The 27968-nt window shown below is 39.1% G+C and overlaps 1 pseudogene; it reads right to left on the bottom strand.

Annotated features, from left to right (window-relative positions):
* Positions 1-2642: 2642 nt before the first annotated feature.
* The window catches only part of LOC122306496, a 28328-nt pseudogene continuing 3002 nt past the window's right edge, over positions 2643-27968 (bottom strand).

Genomic DNA, 27968 nt, shown 5'->3' with positions numbered 1-27968 from the left:
TCGAGGGCATGCACATGGCCAGGATTAGTTGTGATTTTGTTCTCAGACACCCTGTGCCAATAAAAAATAATAATAATAATAAAAAAAAAGGTACTTGCTCAATGAGAGAGTGGTACTAGTTTGGTAGAAATTTTCTGTTAATTAGTGACCAGAACATGATATGGAGGGGGAATCATTAAGGCTGATAGATTCTTTGTGATTGTTTTGTCTCTCCCAATCATTGATTTGGTTTAGAAACGTTTAGACATGGAAACTATAAAGCTGGTGGAGCTAGATAGCTTTGATAAGCTGATTATACTTCTAAACTTTGTATGTCCTTGTAATTGCCATTCATTTGGCTATTAAACAGTCATGAATTGACTCTTTGAGAACCAATATTTTGTTGGCTCCTGATAAAGTATACCTTGGTTAACCATGTTTAATTATAATCCTAGGGGCAAACCATTTTTAATCATAATCCTAGGAACACATTGATAATATAGGCTGTAGCTGATTTTTATGTCTAGAACATACCTTGATACTTAGGTAGTAACCTTGAATATTTTTGGAAACTAAATATCGTACATGGCATTGATTTTATTGTATCACCTGTTGAGTAAATCTACGTCTATTCGGATGAAATTCATGATGAGCCACTGAACTTTTGTGCACAGCAATAGCTTCATGTCATTATAGTCTCCTCCCCCTAACACAATTCTCCCCTGCTGTTTTGATGTTAATGCCAAGTATGGTACGGAACTTTTACCCGAATCAATTGATGATTACAACAACCAGGTAAGAACAGAATTTTAAATTTTCTTGTTGATGTTTTATAATGAGTCAGTAAACTTTATCTTACATCTGTCTCGTTGCCAAGTTCAGGTAAAAGAACTATGTTTGGAGAGATCAACTCATAGGCATGATGAACTGAAAGATCAGGGTAGTTATCTCTTTATGACCTGAAATACGAGAATCACGTCCATATTTTTACTGACTGATCGATCATACCCAAGTTGTGCATCCAATTGGTTGCCTGATGCTAATGAGCAGTCGCTTTTTTGTAAGGTGAACCAAAACTTCTGTGAAGAAAAGGCTAAAAGCCTGCTTTAACTGGGACACACACTTGCCATGCCGGCCATCACCATCCAACCGAGGCTTTCCATAAGCTTGTCTGGCAACATTCTATTTATTACCTTTAAACCACTATTTTTGTTGGCTAAAGAGACTAAGATTCTTTGTTTTGTTTGATTTCCCAGATGGAGGAGAGGGTAGAAGAGAAGCAGAAACTTGTATGGATTTACAGAAAAAATCAAATGTAACTTGTTTCAATCAGACTTGCCGGTGGAGTTCTTTATCAGCAGCCAGTTTCTGGAGCTGGCTGTGCTCCAGCACAGCGTGAGTCAACAGCATCGAAGCAAACTCATAGGGAGAATGACGATGATGATTTTAGAGATGAGAATCAAGTATAGGGCCTGTCTGGTAAACTTGCTTCTGTATGAGAATTTCTATGATCTATGTTTTTTTTTGTCGTCCATTGCAGATGAGGATAAGTGGGTGCTTGAAGTTTGGTGTCAAGTATATTCTTTTTTCCATGATTTAAGAAACTTTCTGTATGAGATCAATTTATTATGGTCATTAGAATTGTACTTCTGTTAGCTTTCCGGGCATGTTTCAACAGGGGCAAATGATTGTGATTTTTGTTATCTTTTACGATTTTATGGTGCTTTCTTATTGATTTTATGGCGTAATCTTTGCATGTACTTCTTTCTACGGTCACCCTTCCCTCTTCTTGTGTTATTAAGCTTTTATTTATTGAAAACGAAAGTCATGTTTTTACCCAACTGAACTGAGGACCATTCATGCACCTTGTAGTGGTATCACTCAAAGTAGTTGAGTAAGCTTGTTGATTGTGGAACCTTTGGTTGTTTCTTCTCTCTGTAAGGGAAACCTCATTGCAATTTACATCAGATTATTCGCAGACGTTAAAAAATGTTCTGCTCTTGTTATAACGAATACATGTAGTCATCTCCAAGAACAAAATAGGGTAGTTCAAGTCTTTGCCTTCTATAATAAGGATGAAATCTTACTTTGTGTCCCTGAGCAAATTGTCTGTAACGGCAAAGTGTTGGGACTCTTGCTGTTTAATTTTAACCGTGAAGAGTTCAGTTCAGCTTATTGGTGATGCGTGAGAACTGAGACGAGTGGAAAAATAGTTTCCAAATTTATCTTCTTGCTTGCCATTTGCATAGTTTCTCTAGGGTGCTTTTACAAGTTTTTGATAATTTGAGGGGTAATTGTTGAACTCGATAGCTTCTTGAGTGATTACAAGTTGGATGGTAGTTTGAGGGAATTTCGTGGATGGTATTAACTGGAGAAGTTTGAGGGGTAAGTTCAGCAGGCAGCATGAGCTACTTACCAAGGCCTCATCACAAGGTTATTCAGGCTATAAACATAATCTGGGACAAAATTCCCTAGATTTTCCGTCACTATGACCAATTTATATTTCAAATAAGCAAGCTTGGGCACAGACATGAACATGAAAATATAACTAATGCACAAAGATAAATGGGATACGAGGGTCGGAAAAAGAAAGTTATCAATGTGAATGTGGCACAGAATGCAGAAAAATTGTGAAAGCTCTCGAGTATTGGACGAGTCTTGCATCACCAGAAATCCCAACGCGAACAAACTCCACCCTTGAAATGGTGAAACCGATTACTATCCCGCACTAGTATTTCTCTTTCGTAAACCCTGGAAATGAGTTTGGTTGTAGTATGGTAATCATGGCACATGTAAATGTTTTTCACAACTCGAATCGGGGTCCCAGGGACGGTACTTAAAGCCCAAATGCAATTGCCAGCTTCTCGCTATGGTGGCTAAGAGCAGTCTCCTTTCCTTCTTCATCCATATCAAACAACGCTTCTGATTTATAAGGAACATAACCCTCTTTCTTTAATCGGTTAATCATGTCCTCCAACGTTTCATAGATCAGTGAAGATTGCGGATGTGTTGAGGCACCTACAAATTCATGAACTACACCATCAACTTCAATCAAACTGCAACCTAGCTGCTTCTTTATGTTTCTTTCTACCATGAGTTCCCTGACTTTTTTAGCTTCCTCCCACTTCCTTGATGAGCTATATATTTTTTTATAAAAGCACATATGTTCCTCCATGGTTTGGGTCAAGCTCCATAAGCTTTTGAGCTGCCCTTTCTGCAGCTTCAAGGTTGCCATGGATTCTACAGGCACCAAGAAGTCCTCCCAAAACAATATGATCTGGTGCCACTGCCATGTTCGGTATCAGCTCCTCTGCTTCAGCCATGCGGCTAGCTTGGCCTAAATTTTAACCGAAAACCAGACTGGACCGGACTGTCCTGAACCGGTTGTGCCGGTTTTGGATCGATCCAGTTTTTCGTTCACGGTCATTTTTAGACCGGACCAGACCGATACTGTTTAATATATTTTTATTTATTTTTTTTAATATTATATATAATATGTTTTATATTATATATTATTTTTATACGTAATATATATATAATAATATAAATTATAATTATATATAATGTTATTATAATTTATAAAATAAAAGTTTAATCTTAAACATGAAAATTTAATTGATCATATGCTTTAAATATATAATCTTATATATATATTATTTATTAATAACATTTTATCATAGATTCATAAGAAGTAAGAACCAAAAAAGAAAGAAAATCACTCAAATATTATTACTAAATTTTGATAGCCTAATAAACTTAAAACTCTCTATATTTTTTCTGATAAGTATATAAGACATTAGTAGAAAAATATAAATTATATATATTAGTATATAATTTATATTAATACAATTTACATTTTATGACCTAATACTAAATACTAATAGTCTAATACTACATTACTATTAGTATTATACTTTAAGTCTATGTATAAATTAGTATATAAATCATTATACTAAATGATCACATATAAAATAATAATATAGTAATCCTAATACTAAATTATTATACTAATACTATCAATATAGTCTATCAATAATGTAGTTATAATAAACTAAACTCACTATAACAATTAACAAATACTAATATATAGACTGTAGTTAATAGTTATACACTAATACTAATACACAACATATTTTTTTTTTTTTTTTTTTACATAGAAGTTTTTTTATGTAGCAGTTTTTTTTATAGTAGAATTTTTTAACATAACAATTTTTTTTATAAACATATTTTTAATGATAAATTTTTATTTTAGTAAAACCGAAAAACTGGACTGAAAATCGGTAAAACCGGAGTACCGGTTTAGGAGGGTAACTTGTGCGTAATCAATTTTAAAAAATATAAAATTGGTACCTACCGATTCGGTCTTAGATTTTGTTCAAAACTGGACTGAACCGGACCGGTTACACCCCTAGGCTGAATGCCAAATGTCTTAGACATTGAGTTAAAATATGAAATCCCTTCATCCATAAATCCAGTATGACTACAAGCTGCCAAGACCCCTACAAACGTAATTCCATCCATGGTTTCACTTTGGCAATCTGCATCTCAAAGAAATACACCAATGCCTTCTCTCCTTGACCACACATTGCAAGACCTACAATCAAGGCTGTCTAAGTCATAACATCTTTCTCAGGCAGTTCTTGGAATACACTCATTGCAATGGCTATGCTCCCACACTTCGCATACATGTCAACAAGTGTTGTTCCTAAGGCAACATGCACCTCTATGCCCTCCTTTTCAATACAGGCATGCAACCATTTACCAAGCTCAAGAGCACCCAAATGGGTACAAGCAATCAATAAGCTAACCATAGTCACTTTATCCCCCTTGAGGCCCTTGAGTTGCATTAAAAGCACTATCATTGGATTAGCCAAATGCCAGTGCTCTTCATATTTTAGAGAATATTCACTAAATTGAACCCACGTTGAATTAGCTAAACATATTTCATCTGAAATTTTAGCTATAGTAAATTTATCCCACATTTCATATATGAAATGTACTGTAGCTTTTTCATATATATATATTTTATTTTTTATTTATCCCATGGTCGTTTCTCTTTTCCTTCCTGTTAGTCTATCTCACGCCTGATTTCCTTTTCCTTCCTGCGACCATCTCCTTCTTCGAATGATTCCTTCTCCTTTCTGTCCTGCACATCTCCTTCTTTGCACAAACATCTTCTTCTTTTCCTTTTCCTTTTATTTTCCTTTTCCTTTTCCTGCACATATCCTTCTTCGCATGACCATCTCCTTACAGCAGTTGCTCAAAGCCTCTCTCCAAATCATATACCAATAACACAGTAAGATCCGAAACCCTTTGATTCCGTTTCTCGGTTTTGACTTTCTGTTAGCTTTCGAATTTTTTTGTAAGCTAGATCGATAAATTTTGGATGGAGAGAATGTAGAACATTTTTCCTATGAAACTCGAATTGGACTGTATAACAAACCCATTCTATAGTAGGTTTAGAGGATTGATGATGATTTTGTTTGTGCAACCTTTGGATTGGTGGCCTCCTGAGAAATGAGAAGTTGAGAACTCTTTACGCTTTTGCATTCCTCTTCACACTCCCTTTTTCCTCTCTCGGTAAATGAGAGAGCTACCCCCTTCCAACTATGGTGATGTCCATTGAAGGTGCAATTCCTACTCCGACTATCCCTTTTTCCTCTTATTTCGATTCGTTCTACTACATTTTTTATTGTTTCAATTTGTAAAATTTGTACAACATTTGGTTATGCCACAAATTATCACTAATCCTTTCTAATATTATATATATGGGACCTGGACAGTGACAGTATGAAAGGCTAATGTAGATTGAGATAGTTAATGAATTTGAGTTTCGATACAAGTTGCCAACGTAATCTTTCCTAAAAATTTTGCCGGTACTAATTATATTTGGGTATGCATCTATTGGTATGGCTCTAATAATTTCTTCTTGCGGTGCATGGATATGTTGGCATTGCCAAATATTTATGTTCTATACAAGTTGGAAATGTTAACTCTTGTGATCTCTGCTCCGTCTGCAAGTTTAGTTAAATAAACCTATTGTTTTCCTCCCCCATGCAGGCTTGTTGGGTTTGCTTTTATGTTTTCAGCTAGCATCTTGCTACAAATCCTGGTATGTTTTCATAATAGACTTGTTCTAAGGAGGGTTGTGAGAAGAGAGAAAATTTGTTAGACACGGGTTCTAATGTGTACTTCATTTCCAACAATATTTTCATGTGTGATGCTCTTCAGTCACATAGAGGATTTCTATGGCGTGCTGTTGGTTTGTATCTCCCAATACCTGAAAACATATTGTGATGGCCACGCCTTAATTTTACACCAAGTTATCGCTGATGCTCGGGAAATAACTTTTGCATCATTGTCGTGTGTAGGATCTTGGCAACAATATTCTGTTAAATGCAGTTTATAAGTTGTTTCAGTTTCCTGTGAAAATCAAAGCATCCCAACACAAATTTGGATTAAATTGTGAGGCAATGCCCATGCCTCTTCCGTGTCTAGAGGATTCCTATCATTTGCACCCTCTATACTAGTCTTATGAATTTGAATCTATATTGCAACTTGTACTGCATCCATAAAAGACAATATGGATTCTATGTTTGGCCACATTACCAACGTACTGCAACCTGTTTGTTTTTTTTTTCTTTTTTTTACCTAGTTCATCTATATGCTGATGTTATAGGGTTTGATCATGTGATTTATGCATATGGGATTGTGAATGTGCATAAAAATTATATAAAAATACTGGTTGACAAATGAACATTATTACAGTTGCCTAAAAAAACTTTCCATATACGTGATAAGGCTCTACTAGGGTTTCGCTTTGGCTTGCTAGGTTTGTCCATTCGGATGCATGGCGGCCCCTGATGGCCCGCCGCCCATGGCAGTACTGGATAGGTCTTTCGCCGATCTAGTCTCTGTCGTGCCTCAACCATTGACGGAGATGGAGGTCTCTTTCTGTCAGCCAAAATCCATTGATGAAGAGTTGGTGTTTACATTTTCAGTGGAGGAGATTGAAAAGCTTGCCCAATCGTTTCGTTATTCCATTGTTCTGAAATTCCTTAAACAAAGGCCCTCATTGGATGCGGTGAGATCTTTCATTTGCAGCCGTTGGGGTTGTCAAGTATGCCTATGGTGCCGACGATGCAGCGTCCTCGACATGTTTTTGTGAGAATGGCTAATGAGATGGACTTTAACAAGGCCCTATCCAAAGAATCATGTGAGGTTAATGGCACGTTTTACAGGCCTTTTGCATGGACACCAGACTTTGATGAAAATTATGAGCCACCGTGTGTACCTGTTTGGGTGTTTCTCCTTGGACTTCGACCAAGTTTTTACCAGCCTTCAGTGTTAAAGATGCTCACAGCCCCGATCGGCAGGTTCATACAATGTGATAACTCCACTGCATGTGCAACGCGTACAGATGGTGCTCGGGTTTGTCTTGAAGTTGATTCCTCAAAAGCACCGATTAATGATTTCCGGATAGGTAAGCCAGGGGTTCCAAGAAGTAGAAGGCAAGAAATAATATTTGAAACACTTCTAGCATACAGTTCTACATGCAAGTGCACGGACATAATGCCCAAACATGCCGCAGGGGAATAGACCAAAAGAAACCGATGAGAGAAGCTAAGAGATGGGTAAAAGTGGATGTGAAGCCAACGGAAGAAAGGGTGGTAGTGGCCGACCCAACAACTTTGGGTAATCCCAAGACAGACGTGCAACTGGAGTGTTTGGCTCCTCATGTGGATGATGCAGTTGTTGAGCATCCTGATATTGATGGGAAGGGATTTCTGGAGGATGAAAATAAAGCTAGGCAAGTAGCTAGACTGGAGGTGCCGAGGGAATTTTCTGGTATGTCTCCTAAGCTCACACGACAGTCACTAGACCAGGTTTGTGCAGGGGATCCAAGTTCTTCTAATGGCATCTCGGGTCAAGAGAACGAGGGTGGTATGCATTTGATTAGTGAGATGTGTGTGGAGAAGGGTGCAATTTTGTCTTTGGGTCTGAAAGATAGGGAAGGCCCGAATAATGATTTTCCTGCTTTTCGAGTCACAGAACTACTGGAGGACGGGTCTAGTTTGAATGACGAGCTGATGATCATACCGGATTCCATTGGAGAGCAAGTGGAACGCCTGACTCCTGTAGGAGGAGATGAGGAAGGTAACAAAGAGTTGGTTGAAGAAACACAATCGGATCATGAAGTTGAGAAAATTAGTATGAAAGAGGATATGCAAAAGGATTATTGCACAGACTCGGAAGGCATGACCAAAAAAGTCAGTAAGCTTCCGAAAAGAAATTCCACACGGGCTGTTATTCGTCCTAATAAACTTAATTTATGATTAGTCCAATCTTCTTTTTGAACGTACGGGGAGTTTGCTCTTCCAAGTTAAGGCTGTGGAAAATTCTTAAACAATTCAAACCTAATATCATAGCTTTGGCTGAGCCTTTTTTGAGGAAAGATAAAATTTCAGCCCTTTTGGGGAAGTATAATTGTACTAGTTTTGTCACTAATGAGGTGCATAGTGGGAAAATTTGGTTGTTATGGAATTCTGAGATTTCTATATAGTGGTTGCAGGGGTCGAACCAATTTGTTTCTGTGAAAGTTGAGGAGAATGGGTTCGTCTTTATTCTTACTATAGTTTATGCTAAATGTAACCCTGTCGAAAGGAAGCATCTTTGGGATGATCTGGTTGAGATGAGTAATGGAGATCTTTCGTGGATGCTTTGCAGCGATTTTAACATTATCAGAGAGGACTCAGAACGACGGGGGGGACACCCTCGACCTTTCACTGCTATGGGAGATTTTAATATTTGCATTCAAAACTGCGATGTGATGGACATGAGATCACAAGGCGCGTCGATGACTTGGTGCAATGGTCAAAGCGGCCTGTGTCGTAGTTGGGCAAGGTTAGATCGCTGCTTCCTTAATTCTAATTTTCTTAATTGTTTTCCTAACGTTTTCTCTCAGGTATTGCCTCGCACTACGTCTGATCATGCTCCCTTAGTGATTCAAATGGGTGAAGATCCTTTTAGGTATGGGCCTAGCCCTTTTCGTTTCCAATTTATGTGGACTGACCATGCAGATTTCCTTAACTTCGTGGAGGGGATTTGGAATCAAGCTGGTTTTGGTGCTGGTCTTTTTAAGTTATCCTTCAAGCTAAAAAGACTGAGGGATTGGAACCAGCGTGTTTTTGGGAGGACGGATGTGATTATCAAGGAGCTTGAGCATCGTATAGATCGCATTGATAATAGCCTTCAGAATTCTTATTCTATTGAGGATGATAATGATCTCTTGGCTGCTAACTTAGAACTCCTAACTTGGAAGGGTCGAGAAGATATTCGCCTTTCTCATATGGCTAAGAATAGATGGCTTAAAGATGGGGATAATAATTCTAAGTTTTTCCATGCGTATTTTAATGCTAAGAAGCAAAAGAGGGTTATTGATATGGTTCCTGCAGATGGTACTCATTTAAATAACCCTCTTGAGATTCATAAAGCGGCAGCTGAACATTTCAACCAGTTTTTGAGTGAGAACAGTATTCGTGATTTCCCTAGTTTACAAGATTTGATTTCCCCAGTGATTACTACAGATGAGAATGTGATGCTTTGCACTACCCCATCGATTGATGATATTAAGGACGCATTGTTCAGTATTCCTATTGATAGTAGTCCAAGTCTGGATGGTTTTGGTTCCAGTTTCTTCAGGTTCTGCTGGGATATTGTTAAAGCAGACCTTTTGGAGGCGGTTTCTGAGTTTTTTCAACATCAGCTGCTTCCCAGGTATTATTCTGCATCTTTTATTGTTTTAATCTCTAAGGTTGATTCTCCTACGGGTTTTGATAAGTTTAGACCTATCAGTTTGTGTTCAGTGGTTTATAAGATTTGTGCTAAGATTTTGGTGAGTCGTCTTACGAATTTGCTTCCTAAGATGATTTCCCAGGAGCAAGGGGCCTTTATCCCTGGTCGCAGCATTTTTGAAAATATTAGTCTTACTCAAGAAATAGTCCATTCTATTAATAAAACTATCTATGGGGGAAATGTTTTGGTTAAGCTTGATATGTCCAAGGCTTATGATAGAGTGAATTGGAGATTTCTTATTCACGTTCTAGGTGCTTTTGGTTTTTTATCTCAGTTTTGTGACCTGATTAACCTTTGTATCTCCTCTCCTTGGTATTCTATTATGTTGAATGGTACCTCTTTGGGTTTCTTTAAAGGTGAGCGTGGTCTGAGGTAGGGTGACCCGCTCTTTCCTTACTTATTTGTCATTATGCAAGAGGTGTTATCTCGGTTGCTTAAGAAAGCTTTTGATAATGGTAATATTGGTAGGTTCTCAAGCCAGAGGTACTCCCCTTATTTCCCACCTTATGTATGCGGATGATATTGTTATTTTTGCTAATGGTGGGAAAAAGTCTATGAGAGGGCTGATGGAGGTTCTTAATCTATATGAGAATTGGACAGGTCAAGTTCTTAATAAGAATAAAAGTGCTATTTTGTTTTCTAACAAAATTTCTAACACTAGAAAGTCCTCCATTCTCTGTATGACTGGTTTTTCAGAAGGTTCTTTTCCCTTTAAATATTTGGGTATTCCTATTGTGGTGGGTCGTCTGAAGGTTTGTGACTTTGGTGATTTGATTGTGAATTTTAATAAGAAAATTGCAGGGTGGAAAATGAAAATGTTATCTACTGGGGGCCGTGTGATTCTTTTACGTCATATTTTATCGAGCATGGCAATTCATCTCATGGCAGTTTTACATGTTCCTAATGGTGTTTATAGGGTGTTGAATAGGATTATGAGTTCCTTTTTCTGGGGTGATGTTGAAGGGAAAGGTAAGAGGAAGTGGGTGGCTTGGAAACATAGTTGTCATCCTACTGAAGAAGGCGGTTTGGGTATCCGGGACTTTGAAGATGTTTAGAGGGCCTTACATATGAAATTTGCTTGGCGCCTTCTTCAGGGTCATTCTTTATGGGCAGATTTCTTTAGAGGCAAGTATGTACAAGGTAATCATTTATCCCTCTTGAACCCTACTAAGGGAACTAGATTTTGGAAAGCTATTGTGCATTGTATCCCGGAGGTTTTAAATAATTCTAAGTGGCTTGTGAATGAGGGAAATGTTTCTTTCTAGTATGATAATTGGGTGGATGGGGGTCCTATTGGGGATCAGTTTCCCATTATTAAGAGGCATTTGCTTAGAGTCAAAGAGTGTCAGATTGATAATATGTGGGATATTGCTCTTTTGGAAAGATTAGTGGGTCAACAAAAAGCCCTTGAGTTGTTTCAGTTCTTGGCTACGAGGAAGGAGGGTCAGGATATCCTAATTTGGATGAAGGATAATAATGGGAATTTTAATACAAAAAGTGCTTGGGACTATATTCGTGTGAAAGCTCCTTTGTTACCTTGGGTCCATTGGATTTGGCATATTCATGTTCCCAAGAAAATTTCTGTCATGATGTGGAAGGCTTACCATAATTGCTTGAGTGTGGATGAGAAGATCAAGAAGATTGGAATTACTGTTGTGTCTAAATGTAACTGCTGTGCTAGGGGACATTTGGAGGATTTAAATCACGTTCTTTGTACTGGAGATTTTGCCAGACGTATGTGGCGGTTGGCAGTGACCCATTTAGGTGTACATATGGGTGTTTTCCATACTTGGAAGGAGCAAATTAATTTTTGGTTTCGTCGTGCTGGTAAGTTTTCTCAGTTAAGGATTATCTTTGGTATTTTCCCCTCTATTATTTCTTGGCAGCTTTGGAATAGGCGTTGTAAAGCTCGGGTTGAGGATAAAGTGGAATCAGTTCAGTCAGTTTGGCATGTTGTTAAGTTGTGGATCCGGAGGATTATGGCTTTATTTATGAAAGTTTCTAGGATTTCTAACCATGATGTTGATATTCTGGAAAGGTTGGATATCCCGGTTTTATATCCTAAGCTCCGGCAACCTCGTGTGATCAGATGGAAGCGACCACCTCAAGATTGGATGAAACCTAATTCTGATGGTAGTAGCTTAGGGAACCTAGGGCCTACTGGTGCTAGAGGGGTTATTCGTGATAGTCTTGGTAGGATTCACTCAGCTTATTCGGTCTTCTTGGGTCATGGGTCTAATAATTTCGCTGAGTTGAGAAGTTTGTTGGAAGGGGTTAGAAGGTGCCACCAGTTTGGTTTTCGTCGAGTTGAGATTGAGATTGATTCCTATATGATTGTCCGTTGGTGTACTAAGGGCCAGTGTACTATTTGGTACCTAGAGGATTTTTTGGAGGAATTGAGGGGTCTTTTGGGTTGTATGGAGTATCGCTTGAACCATGTGTTTTGTGAAGGTAATGCGGTGGCTGATTTTTTAGCCAAAATGGGAGCTGGGGGTTTAACTATGGATTGGTCTTTGAACGATACTTTACCTGAACAGCTTCGTGGTCTGCTTCGTTTGGACAGAATTGGTCTCCCTTATTTGCGTAAAGCGTAGTACCTGGTACGTTTCTCGCTTTTTTTGTTTTCTTGACTCTTTTATGTTGAATGTTCCTTTTGCAGGTGTTTTGGTTTGTGGTTCTGGTTTTTGTTTTTGTTGAGTTTAGGCCTGTTAGATTTTTTTGGTCCTTTTGTCTTTTGGGTTGTTTGTTTGGACACTTGGTTTTGAGTTAGTTTCTTAGCGCTTCTCTTGTACACCCCAAGTGTTTTAATGTTACCACAGTATTCCTCCGCCACAAGTGAGGGTTTTTTAATAAAATTGGGACGAGACCGCTATGTGGGTGGCTACCGGCTCTTCTTAAAAAAAAAATGGAACATTAGCATGTGCACTGTCAAATTATAGTAGGCAGTGTACAATTATACATGAATATACTGCCAGACACTACAATTTTTTGTTAACATCTATAAAAACTGTCAACTAGAGATTTTTATTTTATAAATTGTTGGATTGTGAAAATGAAAATGAATATGATTGTTGGAGGGTATTGGAAATTATGAAAATAAAACAAAAAAGTATTTAAAAAATAAAAATTAATTAAAGAAATATATATAATAAAAAATAATAATATTTTATTAATATAGAGAATGTGATAGCTAATTCAATGTAGATTTCAAGATTTTTTTTTTTTTTTGAAGGGAAAACTCTTGTACCATTTCATTGAACTAATTGGAAGATACACTGAGGAACATCCTCCACTGTTACAACTAAATCAGAAATGAAAAGAGAATCTTTTGCTAAAACATGGGCCAACACATTGCCATTTCTCCTAACATGAGAAATTTCCCATTTAGCAAACTGTTTTAGCAAGACTTTTGTCTCATACAAGAACATTAACGCACTACTAAAGCCTTCTCTATCTTCATGAAGGGTGTTTATCACCTGCGGAGAGTCACCCTCTAAGATGATCTGTCTTAAGCCCAAATCCACCCCAAACTTAGTAGCCTGAAGAGCTCCATACGACTCAGCAAGTAAGGGGTCAGGGAACATTTGCTTGTTGTGTCTCATGGTTGCCATGACATGTCTCTTACAATCTCTTACAATCACTCCCACTCCTACTTGGCTTTTCTGCTTATTCACTGAGCTGTCCCAATTGATTTTGTACCAATTTGGTGGGGGATGAGTCCATACAGCAGGAGACAGGCAGGTCGGAGAGGGGTTGGTGGTTATGTTGTTGTTCTCTCCATATAGCAGGGCCAAAGTAGTATGAGCTTCCCTTATCACTGACTTGGGGTGTTTGAAATCATTATTGAAAATAAAACAGCTTCTCCTCCACCAAAGCCTCCTAGCCACCACAACAAATTCTTGAATAGATACCTCATCCAACCCTTGCAAGAGAGATTCAAAGAGATCCACAAACAAAGCAGGGGACTGACTCCTTTTTTTAAGCTTCTTAGAGGCTAGGCTCCAGACATCTCTAGCTGAAACACAGCTCCAAACTGCATGCACCACTGTCTCTTCCTCCTAATGGCACATAGGGCATAGTGGGTTATCCACTACCCTTTTCTAATGTAAGTTGGTTCGAGTTGGGAGAGCCTCCAGGCATGCCCTCCACACAAACACCTTGTCACCTGGTTGTACCCTTAGCTTCCACAGTTGCTTCCACACTTGTCTGAGGCTGTTGCTACCAGATGCCTGACCCTTCCCTTCTTGCTCCCGTGCCTTTTCCATGTGATAAGCACTCCTCACTGAAAACCTGCCATCCTTTGTCCCTTTCCAACTTACTCTATCCCTTGCATTCATTGAGCTTAGAGGGGTTTGTAGTATTAAACCTGGTTCCCTCTCCTCAAAGACCTCCCTCACAAGTGTTTCCTTCCACTGAGCTGAGGATTGGTCAATTAGTTCAGAGACCATTGCCTTGCTGTCAAGTAATGCTACTGGACTTGTAACCTTCCTGGGCACTGGATGGCCAAGCCACCTTTCCTGCCAAATTTGGACCTCTCTTCCATTGCCAATCCTCCAACAAGTTCCTGCTTTCACCACCTGTCTTGCTGCCATGAAGCTTCTCCACAGAAAGGATGGTTTTGACCCCAGTTTGGCTGACATGAAAGAGCTATTTTGAAAATACTTAGCTTTCAAAACTCTTGCTGCAAGTGAGTCAGGCTCCTGTAGAATCCTCCAACATTGTTTAGATAGCATTGCCATATTAAAACACTCGAGGTCCCTAAATCCCATTCCCCCTTCAGATTTTGCTTTTCCCATATTTTTCCATGAAATCCAATGGATTTTGTGTTCCCTTTCCCTTTGGCCCCACCAAAAATTATTGATGACACTGTTGATGGATTGCAGCGAGGTCTTGGGCAACTTGAAGACACTCATTGTGTAGGTGGGAAGTGCTTGGACCACTGTTTTGATGAATACTTCTTTCCCAGCTTGAGATAGACTTTTCACTTTGTATCCACTAACCCTTCTTCTGACTGCATCCAGAATGTTTTTGAAAGAGCTAGCTTTGCTCTCCCCACAATGGATGGCAAACCGAGATACTTTTCATAGGTCAAAAAGGTCCTCATTCCTGCAACAGAGAGGATGTAGTGTTGGGTTAATCTAGAGGTGTTCCTACTGAACATTATGGATGTCTTGTCCATATTTAGCCTTTGCCCTGAAGCTTCTTCATAGATTCTCAGTAGGTTAATCAACCTTCCCCACTCAAAAGCATTGGCCTTGCAGAACAAGAGACTATCGTCAGCAAAAAAGAGGTGAGACACTCGAAGGGGGCCTCTTGCTATTGGTACTCCATGAACTGCCCCAGTTGCCTCAGCTCTGCCAATAAGCTTACTAAGTGCTTCTGCACATAGGATAAAAAGGTATGGTGAGATGGGGTCACCTTGCCTAATCCCTCTTGAAGGTTGAAAGGCTTCTTGTGGTATTCCATTTACCATAATAGAATAAGAGACAGTTTCTATGCACTTCATTACTAGGTCCACCCATTGGTGACAAAAGCCCATCTTATGCATGATTTTTCTAAGGAATTCCCATTCTATTCTATCATATGCCTTACTCATGTCGAGTTTTAAGGCCATATAACCCTCCCTTCCTTTCATCTTAGCCTTCATTGTGTGTAGAGCCTCAAAGGCAACAATAACATTATCTGTGATTAGTCTGTTTGGTACAAAGGCTGATTGAGATGGGGACACCACGGAGGGGAGTATTTTTTTGAGTCTATTGGCTAGGATTTTGGAGATCAACTTGTATAAGACATTGCACAGTGAGATGGGTCTGAATTCAGAGACTTTGGCTAGGTTTTTCTTCTTGGGAATAAGAGTGATGTAGGTGCTGTTTATTTTAGATAGGCTTCCATTTTCATTTAGGACATGCAGTACTGCAGTGCTGAGTTGGTCACCCACTAGGTTCCAATGCTTTTGGTAAAAGTTTGCAGGACACCCATCAGGGCCAGGTGAACTAGGCCCTTCCATCTGAAAGAGAGCAGTTTTTACCTCCTGCTGAGTGTAAGGCCTCATCAGCATTCCATTTTGTTCTTCTGTGACAGTGGCCTCCACTGGTTCTAGACAATCTGCAATATTCACAGGGTTAGAGGAGGAGAACAAGTCTTGATAATATTCTTGGAATAGATTAGATATCCCTGCTGTTGATGTGATTTCTTGCCCACTATCATCTATTAGCCTCTTGATTTGGTTTACTTTCTTTCTTTGTGTGGCACATTGATGAAAAAACTTTGTATTTCTATCCCCTTCTTTCAACCACTTTTGTTTGGCCCTTTGTTTCCACCTGATGTGATCTTCTTCAAGCAGTTTCTCTATCTTACTTTGCACTTGCTTTATTTTTCCTGTTAGGTGGCCTTCATTATCCCTTTGTAGTTCAGTCACCTGATCCCAAAGTTTCCTTAGTTCAACTCTATAATTACTAGCATACTGCTTGTGCCACCTTAACAATTCCAATCTGCACTTGTTCAGTCCTTCTATGACTTGGCATAGCTTGCCATCAACCCTTCTTGATGTAGTCCATGCCTTCTCCAGAACTTCATAGAAATCTTCCTTCAAGGCCCAGCTCGCCTCATACCTGAATGGTCTGGCTTTTCTAGTTGAGTCAAGTTCAAATTGTTCCACAGAAACGAGGATGGGGCAGTGATCTGAACTTAAAATTGGAAGGTTGTAGACCTTGGAAAAAGGAAATAGTTCAGACCATGCCACATTACACAAAGCTCTATCAATCCTTTCTTTGATGAAAGCTTGTCCTGACCTGCCATTTGTCCATGTAAACTTATTACCAACATACCCCATATTAAAAAGAGAGCATGACTCAATTGCTGCTCTGAAGGCTTCCACCTGGTTGAAAGGTCTTTGTCTACCTCCACTCTTGTCTCCTGAGCGAAGTACCTTATTAAAATCACCAATACACATCCATCCCATCTCCATGGTAGGCTTGAGGGCTTGTAGTAACTGCCAGCTCTCCCTTCTCTTTGCTGTGTCAGGATTTCCATAGAATCCTGTAAGAGTCCACTCTCTACCACCTGAGTCCCCACGAATCAGTAAAGATATATGGTGCTGAGAGTATGACAAAACTTCAGTAACCACATCCTCACTCCAGAACAGGGCCAAACCTCCACTAAGTCTCCTACTTTCAACTATAAAACTGCTGGAAAATTGCAATTGCCTCTGGAGCCTTTCAACACTGCTCCTTCTAGCCTTTGTTTCCATCAAGAAAACAAAGGTTGGGATCTTTGTTTGCACCAATTGGTGCAAGTGTTGAACTGTCAGTGGGTTCCCAAGCCCACGACAGTTCCAGCTTAGTCACTTCATAACTCTTGGTGGGGCTGTAAAACGGCCTCCACCATATCTATTTGTTGTATTTCCGTTGGTACCTTCTCCTCCCCTCTTGCTCTCTTGGCTATGGATCCAGTTTGTCTTCCCTGGAGCAATTTGATGGGCCTTTTCTTGTGGTTTGGGATGCCTGCATGTATCTTTGTTGGGCTTAACTTGAGGCCTACAAAACAGTTATCCTGAGCTCTTCTTTTCTAGCTGGATTTTTTTGTAGTTTGTTCCAACTCCTTAATTTGTTCAGTCATAAGCTGGTTCAGTGCTTCTGCTTGGGCCTTAAGGTCCATCGAGGTTACAGCAACAAAGGGTGCTGAGCCATCCTTTTTGCTTTTTATTTCAACTGTCTGTGGCAGTAACATTTGGTTCTATTCCTTCACTATTTTGGTAGTAGACAGCCTCTCTTGGAGAGGTGGTGTCAGACTTTCCTTTTTGATGATTGCTTTTGGGGAGGTCGGAAGCCTGTCATTCTGCTGTCTACTCTGCTCTGGTCCTTTGGCTGTAGGTGTAGCAGTAGCCAAAAGTGGGTCTCGGACTTCCCTGGTCAGTTTCTGATCTACCTTCTGACTTCTGTGTTACCTCGATTGGACTTCATCCCTAACCTCCTCTTCTTTCCTCCATGACTGCCTCTCTAGTTCAGCTTCTGGGTTCATGTCATTGCCATACTTTTTAAACAGCAAGTCACTCTCTCTAGGAGCAGCTGCCCTTAACCATGCTCTCATACCTCAACTGGATCCAAGTTTGCTTCCCTTCCACTGATATGAACATCCTCCTGAGAAGAGGCTTTGTTATGTCCATTTCAACTCTTATCCTTAAGAACTTCCCCCATCCAATGCCTCGTTGGTCAACATGAACTTTTAGCACCTTTCCTACATTATTGCCCACCTGCATTCCAATCTCCCGTGTCATATAGCCAAAAGGCATGTTGAAAACTTGGATCTAGAACTCCTTTTTAGTGAAGGTGGTTTCTCCAATTGACTTGCTGCTATCAAGGGGCTGCAGGCATATCAGCCATCTATCAAAGGACCAGGGTCTTCCTGCAGTTACTCGTTTCATGTCTTCCTCCAAGTTAAACTCAATCAGGAACTTGTTGGATCCAACTTCTGTAAACTAGACCCAGCTATCACATTTCCAGATCTTAGCTAAAAGTTACAAAGTTACATATTAGTCAAATTTTGAATATTGAGATAGTCAATCCAATGCCAATGCTACTAAGAGCATCCACATCCGGTTTCTCATTCACATCCCTATAATTTAACTCAAAATCACATTTTTTCAAATTTATCTCTAAATTTTATTCATCTTCTAAAAATTCCCTACATCTCATTCCCCATCCCTATCTCTATTCTATTAAATAATATTTCTCTATTATTTTTTTATTACTTTTTTCTCTCTCTTCCATTTACAATCTTAACTTCTAACTCTTTTGTCTTATTATCTGTTTTTTAAATATCACTTTCTACTAAATATTTAGATGATTTTGATTATCCAATATAATATTTTTTTTCAAACAGAAATTCGTATTATAAAAATAATAATTTTTTATTTTTAGTTAGTGCATTTTCTAACATGATGGGGCCTTTTTTTTTTATTTATTACTCTTTATCAGTTTCGCTAATGGGGATCCGTAGTCACGTATTAATGATAAAATTTTGTCATTTTTTAACGATAATATTTTTTGTCATTTTTTCAAAGGTAACATTTTTTGACTTTTCTCCAACGGTAACTTTTTTTGTCTTCTTTCAAACGGTAACATTTTTTGTCTTATATGTAACGGTAACCTTTTCCTCCATAAATACGCATATTGCTAGCATTCATATTCTCACAAACTCAAGTCTCATTTCATCTATAGAACCGAAATTCTATTGTATCCTCTAATCTCCTACTCGCTTTATCAAATGGCTCGTACTTTCTTTCGCAAATTATTGACATATGTATTCTCTGTAAATGATAGCGATGTTCTTAATGAGGAGGCCAATGGACAGTCATCGAGGCATCGTGACAATCGCCAACGTCGTAAGTTTATTCGGCGTGATCATATTCAGGGGCACGAATGCCTATTTCGCGATTATTTCACAGAAAATCCAGTATATCCCTTGAATCTATTTAAAAGGAGATTTCGAATGAGCTATCCCTATTTCTCCGTATTCTAAATGGGGTAGAGTCTTATGAGCCGTACTTCATCCAGAGAAGAGATAATACTGAAAGGCTTGGTTTATCTTCTATACAAAAAATAACTGTAGCACTTAGAATGCTAGCGTATGGGGTTACTGGAGATTTTATGGATGAATACATACATATTGGTGAAAGCACCGCAATGGAGAGCCTCAAAATATTCTCTGAGACAATTGTAAGTATTTTTTCAGATGAATATCTGCGGTCTCTAAATGCCAATGATACTGCCCGATTGCTTGTGGTTGGTGAACAACGGGGATTTCCATAAATATTGGGAAGCATTGACTACATGTATTGGAAGTGAAAAAATTGTCCTGTAGCCTGGAAATGTATGTTCTCCGGCCACATCCATGAATTAACTATTATTTTAGAAACAGTTGTTTCATAGGATCTCTGGATATGGCATGCATTTTTTGGTATGCCCAGTTCACATAACGATATTAATGTGCTAGAGAGATCTTTTATTTTCAAGGAACTTGTCCAAGGGCATGCTCCTCCAATCAATTACACAATCAATGGTAATGACTATACTATGGGGTATTACCTTGTGAACGGTATTTATCCCAAGTGGTGAACTTTTGTAAAGACGATTCCATCACCACGAGGGAATAAGAAGAAAAATTTTGTGAAAGCACAAAAATCCGCAAGAAAAGATGTCAAGCGTGCGTTTGGAGTACTTCAACAACGATTTGCTATCATTCGTGGACCTTCCCGATTGTTCAAAGTGAAGGATCTAACAAATATAATGAAAGTATGTGTTATTCTATATAATATGATCATTGAAGAAGAGTGTGATGATAGGGAGAGTCCAACATTGAATACGATCAACTTGATGACGAACTCTCTAAACTTTAGGGCAATCATACAACTGAGCTTACGGAATTCAACTAGCGTCATCATCATATTAGAGACAACTCGGCACATCATCAGCTCCAAGCAGATCTAATTGAACATTAATGACTATTATATTCCCAAAATTATACATGTCACCTTAATAAGAGTCTATGTCCTTCACGTTAGTAGTGACTATATTTGAGTTAATCTCTGCTTTGTTTGTATTTCCTTCACATTAGTAGTGACTATGTTTTTATTTTCGATGCTTTGTTTGTATTTCCTTAATGTTAGTAGTGACTATTATAATAGTAATCATATTTTATTTCGTTGGCTCAGATTTTAATAATGATTATATTAGAGGTAATTTGTAATTGTTTTTGAAATTCATATGGGCAATTTCCTTACATCTAGTATATTGACAACACCACAAAGCATTGAAATATAAAAGTTTAGTCAATCCATATACTGATCTATCATTGTCCGATACATAATAAACAAATGATAAAATTTTTACAAAAATACAAATCAACATTTAATCTGAGTTGCTTTCGCATCTTGCCATAATTTCCTTCTGTAGTCGTTAGAAATATAACCGCTATAATTCTGGCATGACACTTGTGTCCATCATCATAATGTGCTAATCTGATTCCTTCTTCGCGAGCTCCACTTTCTCAGCCTCCAACCTCAGTCTTTCATCATCAAGACAGAATTTTTTTTCCTCTTTCTCCTTGTCATACTCCATCTTCTCAGCCTTAAGGCAATAAAACTTTTTCTCCTGAGCGCATGACTCCTCCAAAAGAGTGTACTTCATCTTTCTGAATTGGAAATTTGCCCCTGCTTGCTTGCCTTGGGCCTTTCGTTTTCCTTTCTCAGCTTTCCTTCCCATTGGTCGGTCTAATTCGATCACTTCATTCTCTATCACATTATCCGCATCGAGATCAAAAACTGAATCAGCCGTAGTGCCAGAACATCGAGTTGGGGTCAGGGACGGGGACATCGTCTACCTTCATTTTGGATCCTCCTTTGTAGAAGGCCAAATCCACTTAGGTGTCCTTCAACAGGTGCCAACAATGCTCAAACTGGAATGAGCATTTCTCTAGCAATTGGTACATAACCTTGGCCTTGTTAAACTTGTATATAAACAAAAAATTCCATATTAAACCAATGTAGGAAAAAATAAATTATTCATAAAACAAGTAAGAGTATGGAATCTTTACCTTGTCTTGCTCAGTCATGCCACTTTGATTCAACCCTCCAACCTAAGCTAGTTTTGCACAAAATTTGTTTGTTGCCTTTTGAATAACTGACACCGATGTATTAAATACTTTATGGTCTTTTCATTTGTGGTTTCTTTAAATTGCTGGAAGTATTCAAAATTTTTTTCCCAAAGTTGAGAGTGTTTTTGGTCTATACGTCCAAGCATCAAGGCTACAGTTAAGTCATGCAGAAACAAGTAACTTGTCTTCTTCGAAAGTGAAGTTCACCCCTTGACTAATTTCCTAATACCGATAGGATCGTTATAGGGTAGAGGTGAGAGTCATCAACAGTCATAGGAGAGTTTCCACTTAGCCCATCGTAAGTGGGGTCAAGTTGAGGATCTTGATTTAGAAGGTTAGTGAAGTACATATGTCCAGGGTCTTATGAATCCATCGCTAAAAAAGCATTGAAATGTTAGACAAGAAAGGATGAAGTTTGGGGTTTAGGGTTCGCCAGCTCAGGAACTGAATGGTGACATCTACGAAATTTGGCCACCCTCTGATGGTTACAACAACTTGTTTGTTGGCCATCCGGGTTACCTAGCCATTGAGGTAATGACTATCAAATTTCTTGTATCCCCACCAGGTTTTGTCATCATCACAGCCAAAGGGGTTGTAGTGACTATGAACTTCTCTATCACATTTTAAAACACAAAGTAATGACACAACACAAAACAATGTAACGAAACTGACCAATTCACATACTCACACAAAACAACAACCAAACAACATGCAAATCACAATAATGCATATAATAGCACTCTCATCCGATTGTTTTATATTGAATGTAATGATAAATGAGGCTCAGAATAGTGGAAATATTGACAGCATGCGTAATGACTCCTCCAACATTGAATGGCTACAAAACCCCACCCAAACCCCAATTGCCTCTTGTGGAAAGTACCACAAACTGCAATATGGTCATCCGGATGAGAATTACCCTACCATATCGATGGGGTCCCATTAACACTTCTGAATTAACGACAACTACAACACCATCATCACAGCCTAATAATAGCCCCTCCCTCAAGAGATCCAAAACACTACAATAGAATATTCTCTATATCAATTGAAATGGATAACCTTCACTTAGTTTAAAATATGAGATATTTTTATTACTACACCTTATGAAGAAATGGCCAATTACTTAAATATTTCAGATGCTTTAAATTGTAAGGATGTTAATGAAAGAATCTTTGTTCATTTTGATAAATCCAAGAGACAAATGGTATTTATGATTGAGAATTTTTTTTTTTTTTTTTTTTTTTTTTTTTTTTTTTTTTTTTTTTTTTTTATAATACATGAGGGAGGGGAGATTCGATCATTGGTTCTCTTAGTGAGAAATCAAGATGTTACCAATTGATCCAAGGGATCTTGGTGGTATTTATGATTGTTAAGTGTGCAATTTATGATAATGTGTATAATTAATCGAGCAATGCTAGTTTCAAATTGAGAGGATAGCCATATACTTTATATAATTATCAAGTCTTGGCTGATTTGTAAGAATATTTAATTATAAGCTGTTTTCAGTCAATTTAAAAGTGAACTAATGTAAATATTGGGATGCAGCTTTTGATGAGAAGCATAAGAGAATTGGAGGTGGGGTAGTTATACGAAAACTAGTCATGGTATGGGCAAAAAATAAAAGATCTGAAGCTGTTTTTTTCTCTGGGATACAACTCATGCAGGAAATTACAGTTTACTCCTAGAGATGGGAATGGTGCAGCACATCTTATGGCCAATTTTGGCTTTATATATCAGTACATTAATATGTATGGTTGGAGGAGGGTCCTCCTCATGTAATGAGTATAATTGCTAAGGAACACAAGGATGATTTATAAATGCAATGGAAGGATGTTCAATTGAAAAAACTAATGTGAAAATATTGATAAAAAAGCAGCAATATGGTACCCAAACTACCACAACTGCACAAGTCAACAAGATTTTCAATTTACACTAGAAAGCAAAATAACTGTGATTTTCGCAATAACCAAACAAGGGTGAGAAAATGGTAGATAAAATTACACAGCAGCACAAGATTTTTGCAGCAAACAGAGAGCAAAATCACAATGATTTTCGATGCAACCAAACAAGGATGATAAAATGGTACCAAAAAAAAAAAAATCCAGCAAGCACAACTGCACATGATTTTCATGGCAAACAGTATGCAAAATCACAAAGAATTTCGCAGCAACCAAACAAGGGTGACAAAATGGTAGTGAAAATCACAAAGCAAGCACAACAAAAATATCTAGATTTTCACAGTGACCAAAGAGAAAAATCACAAAGCCTTTCGCAGCAACCAAACAAGAGTGAGGAAATGGTAGTGAAAATCACATAGCAAGCACAACATCATTATCAGGTTTTTCACAGCAACCAGAGAGAAAAACTAACAAACAATTTCAGAGCAACCAAACAAGGGTTAGAAAATGGTAGTGAAAATCACACAGCAAGCATAACATCATTTTCAAGATTTGAGTAGCAACCAGAGAGCAAAATGCCCTTCAGATTTTCGCAGCAACCAAACAGAGGTCTCAAAATGGTAGTGAAAATCACACAGCAAGCACGGGACAACAAGATTTTCGCACTTGCGATTTGCAACATCACAAAAATTTTCGTAGCAACCAAGCATATATAAAGAAAGCTGGAAAAAAAAAAAAAAAAACCCTAATTTCACAGCGCAAAACCCATAATCAAAGTTCCTAATCAGCACGAATATGAATACAGAGATAATAAATTCAGCATGGTAGGTTTCTCTCAAAGCATAGGGTCAGAGAGCGAGAATGTAAGAGAGTTGAGTATAGAAAAGTGACAACATTTTTGACATGGAGAGGAATGGTGGATTTGAAGATCATGAAAATATTACAAAATGGCAGAAGAAACCCAAATCAAGAGAGACGAGGCCGTGACTTACAGTTGTTGTGATTTGTAGAAGATTGGAGACGTTGCGAGGGAGAGGATGATCGGACGAGGGCACCCAACTGTCCAGAACAAAGAAATGCGGGATAGGAAGTGGAAATCGTATTTGGGGATGTACAGTCGATCCCCAAATATGGGGCATTTCTATACACACCGCAAACTTCAACCGCATTTTACAGATTGGGATGGAGTGTGGTTTTGAACCAAACCGCATAATTTTCATTAAATTATAGGGAACTTCATCTTATGGAGATGCGGATGTGAGTGCTCTAAGGCTCCTCGAAATCGCTATCCTCAACATGTCCATTGATGACTATGTTCCAAGAAACTAACTTTTTTTATGGGCATGCTGTCAAATAATTCTCGAGCAAGAGACAGACAACCGCACTTGCAATAAACTTCCATAACAGCTATGATTAGGACCTCATGGTACCCAAAACTATTATCATCAATGTATTCGTGAACCCATCTTGTCATTCCCAAATCCCTCACTCTAGCACATGCACTCAACAAATTAACGAGAGTAACCTCATTAGGTTTCACATCCTCAAAATTCCATCCTCTCAAAAATCCTAACAGCTTCATCTAGTTGATCGCATAGCACATACACTTTAATCATGGTAGCCCAAGACACCACACTCTTCCCCAACATTTTTTCAAACACCTTGTGAGTGGAAACCAAGCAATCGCATTGACAATGCAAAACCAAGCTTCCTAGAATGACAATGCAACTGTTCACCCTCATGCAAATCCTAACACGATTTGAGCAGGAAGGGAACGTGAATCTATTAAGGGCCAGACCTCTAGTTAGCATTTCTTGGTAAAATAGAAGTGCCTGGCGGGGCGAGTTCTTGTTGGTGTAGCCTCAGATAATGGAATTACACGTATAGATTATGGGATTGGGGATTTGGGTAAAGGCCAAAAGGGCATAACTGAGCCTTCCGGAGTCTTGGAGAGCACAAAAGGCAATGACTTTGCTAGCATTGTATTCGTCGAAGAAAAGGCTGGTCCTGAGCATTTGGGCATGGAAAACATTGAGCTCGAACATGTTGTAGCAATTTTCTAGTGAGACAAGACATGGGTGTGGTTGAGTTGAGTTTTCATTAACGCTACTATTCTTGGTGGCCACTATTGAACTATCTATTGCTTCCAAAAGTTCCAGTAGAGCAACCACGTCAACTGCAGAGCATGCCTCATCCAGCACACCATTGGCCTCCAGCAGAGAAACCATGTCTAGTGCCTCAGCTGATGATTCTCAAGAGGATTGTTCTGGAATCACCTAGAATAGGTTTTGGTGCCTACCCTCTGGGTATAGCTGCTGTACTATTTTTTGAATTATTATGGCCGACACTTTGTAACTGTTAGAATAAAGGAATTGATAAGTTTATTTCTCATTGATCGAAGGTTTACACAGTGCTCTTATTTATAGAGAAGAGCATGTATGCAGTAGGTTGGTGTTCTAACAAACAGGTGGTGTGCAGGTTGCCTGCAGCTAGCTATCCAATAGTGCTAGCAACGGAAAGCATGCATTACAAACAGAGAGCATAACCAAAAATATTCTAACAGAATCACAAAACCGAATTATAAAGAAGCATTTCCAGAAGGTTCTTGTAGCTGAGATGGCTTGATGTCCTCGTGTGTTGTTGAGCTGGAGCATTGTTGCTTGACGTGCTGAGGCGTGGCTGAGGTGTCTTTATCTGAAATGTTATCACCCTCCCACGAGTCCATCATTGGAACCAAGGTGAGACTCGATCTTAATGTGAGGAAACTGAGATGAGAGGAGTGGTTTTGTGAACGCATCAGCAATCTGATCACAGGAAGAAATGAAGGCGACATGTAAGGTTTTGGATGCAACTCGGTCACGCACGAAGTGGAAGTCGATTTCCATATGTTTTGTTCTTGAGTGGAGAACCGGATTGGCTGAGAGATATGTAGCCCCCAAATTGTCACACCAAAGGGTCGGGGGGTTGGAGAGAAATAATCCAAGATCTTTGAGTAGTGACTGCAACCAAAGTAATTCAGCAGTGGTATTGGCAAGAGCCTTGTATTCGGCTTCAGTACTTGATCTAGCAACTGTTTGTTGCTTCTTGGATCCCCAAGAGATTAGGTTTGATCCAAAAAAGACACAATAACCTCTTGTGGAGCGGCGGTCATCTAGGCAACCCGCCAAATCCACATCCTAGAATGCATGTAGATGGGAAGAGGAAGAGTGTTGAATGTGCAAGCCATAATGGGATGTGAGTTTGAGATACCTCAGTATTCTCTTCACAGCCTGTCAATGAGGAAGCTTTGGGGCATGCATGAACTGACAGACTTTGTTGACAGAAAAGGCAACGTCAGGTCGTGTGAGGGACAAATATTGGAGGCTGCCAACAATGCTTCTATAGAGAGTGGGGTCGGGAAAGGCTGGACCATTAGTAAGTGAGAGATGAGTAGAAGCTGCCATTGGGCATTTTACAGGTTTGGCAAGGTCCATATTGGTTTTCTGGAAAAGATCACAGATGTATTTTGTTTGAGATAAGTGGAGGCCAGTGGGTAAGGGATTTATTTCGAGACCAAGGAAGAATTTCAGTGGGCCTAAGTCTTTGACTGGGAAGGACATATTGAGTGAGGTGAGGACAAACGAGATGGCATCCAAACTGGAGCCAATGAGGATGATGTCGTCTACGTATACCAGAAGAAAAATTTTGACTAAGCCGTGTTTGTAAATAAATAGGGAGAGGTCAGCAAGGGATGATGTAAATCCAAGTTCAAGAAGTCAGTTACTCAACTTTGAGAACCAAGCACGTGGTGCTTGTTTCAAGCCATAGATGGCTTTGTTCAAGTGACACACGTGATTTGGGTAATCTGGGTTGATAAACCCAATAGGCTGACACATATGGACTTGTTCTTGGAGGTCCCCATGAAGGAAAGCATTATTAATATCTAATTGACAAAGGGACCAATTTTTAGACACAGTAATGGAGAGTATGGTGCGGATGGTAGTGGGCTTAACAACTGGACTAAAAGTTTCAGAAAAGTCAATACCTTCCTGTTGATGAAATCCTTTAGCAACCAAGTGGGCCTTGTACCGTTTGACAAAGCCATTCGAGCGTTGTTTGGTGCTGAAGACCCACTTGCAACCAACTAGATTTGTGGTGCCGGATGATGGAATGAGAGACCAAGTATTTGTCTGCAAAAGAGCTTAAAATTCGTCAGACATGGCTTGTCGCCATGGTCGATATTTAGCTACCTCTGTAAATGAAGTGGGGGATTTGGGAATGGAGCTAGTAATGGTAAGAAAGCTACGGGGAGGAGGCCATGGCACTGTTCCATCTGTAAATTGGCAAGGACGAAGAGAGTTCGTCTGTGATCTAGTGATGATGGGTTCTGGAATTTGTGCTAGATCTGGAGGTAGTGACTGTGATGATGAGGATGGAACAGGGGATGATTCTGGAGAGAATGAAGGGGAAGATGGACTTGCTAGGGTTGTGGGTCGCAATACTGAAGAGGATGGAATAGAGGCCGTGTAATGTGAAGTGGATGGGCTTGCTGAAATGGGCCTACTTGGTATGCTGGACAGGGGTACGGGGCTGGAGGGATTT

This window comes from Carya illinoinensis, chromosome 4 (genome assembly GCF_018687715.1).
Source record: "Carya illinoinensis cultivar Pawnee chromosome 4, C.illinoinensisPawnee_v1, whole genome shotgun sequence".
NCBI lineage: Eukaryota > Viridiplantae > Streptophyta > Magnoliopsida > Fagales > Juglandaceae > Carya > Carya illinoinensis.
This window is presented reverse-complemented; position numbering and strand designations above follow the sequence as displayed.